The sequence below is a fragment of the Rhizomucor pusillus genome, assembly GCF_041956525.1.
Source record: "Rhizomucor pusillus strain CBS 183.67 unplaced genomic scaffold VTP01scaffold_8, whole genome shotgun sequence".
NCBI lineage: Eukaryota > Fungi > Mucoromycota > Mucoromycetes > Mucorales > Lichtheimiaceae > Rhizomucor > Rhizomucor pusillus.
In genome coordinates, this window is record NW_027192150.1 from 197,656 (window position 1) to 198,978 (window position 1,323).

Genomic DNA, 1,323 nt, shown 5'->3' on the forward strand with positions numbered 1-1,323 from the left:
TGTTTCATTCGTCCAAAAGATCAATTGGCCAGTCTAGATGTCCTAACGCCTGGGAATCTCCATGTAGCGCAAGCATGTTGTTGGACAGCTCGTCGTAACGTTCTACAGCATTCCCATCTACCCATATCTAGTCCACGTTGTGTCGAAAATTTGGACAGCGTGGGAAAAGCTGGGGGCGAGGGTTCCTCCGGAGCGAGGACCGCGCCGGTTACTTTCTGAGATGCGTTACCAAGCCATACGAATCCAGACCATGTGAAACCTCGCTGCGTCTTTGAGTATGTACGTACCATTGATAATACAGCGAAGTGGTAGAGCTATGTTTACAGCAGCGATAGCAGCTCTGCATCTATTTTGTTTGTGATGAATCTTGCTGAATCCGTTACTCTATTCCAGATGGACATCATTATTTATTCCGAACTTCTAGACCAGTCTTTGTCACAAATATAGGATCTCTACGGTGTTTTTATCCTGGACTGTTTCCAGAAGTGCACCTCTTGCTAGCTCAAAGAAGGCATCACTTTAAATATTGTTATACAGAAGATTACTCGTCTTCTGCCCGAGTGATCCGCTGCTCAATGTATCGTAGCAACCATTTCATTTATTCATTGTGGTGGAAGACAATGGGGTATAAATTTTTAAGGATGTACATTCACTCAGCACCGTGGGAGAGAGCCCACTATACATTGGGAGGACTGGTGCTTTGTGATATGACACCGGATTTAGCACAATGTATACTGCTATGGTCACAAGTGCTGCTGCCTGGTCTTTCAATTCTATGCAACTTTCGCGTCATCGTATTGTACCCCATATCATTTCCTTTTATGTTAAGCCCCAAGATGGCCTGAGATAATACAACTAAGCACTCCAACACAAAAGTCTGGCAGTATTTCGCGTAAAATGCGTCCAGCGGATAACTGGATTACAATGTGGAGGACACCGGAAAATGCGCGGCTCGATGGTTCTTGATTGCTTATTGTAACTGGCTGGAAATTTGAAACTTACTAATGCTTATATATAAAACGTACACAACAAAACTTGCTGTCTAATATTTAATCCGCAAACTTCCACACTGTACGCTTCTTCCTCTTCTGATTTGTGTTGTCGGTAACGGTTGGGTTGGTCACCTTCCATCTTCTCCGACTTTCAGGTTGACTCCAACTGGTCCGGCCGTTTCTGGGGCTGCAAGGACGGTAGCGACTGCGGTAACTATGACTCCGCTGTGTCTCTAGCCGAATTCTTGTTCAAAGGCTACGGTGGTCAAGACTTTTACAATATCTCGTTCGTTGACGGTTTCAACTTGCCTCTCGATATCTCGCCTGAAGG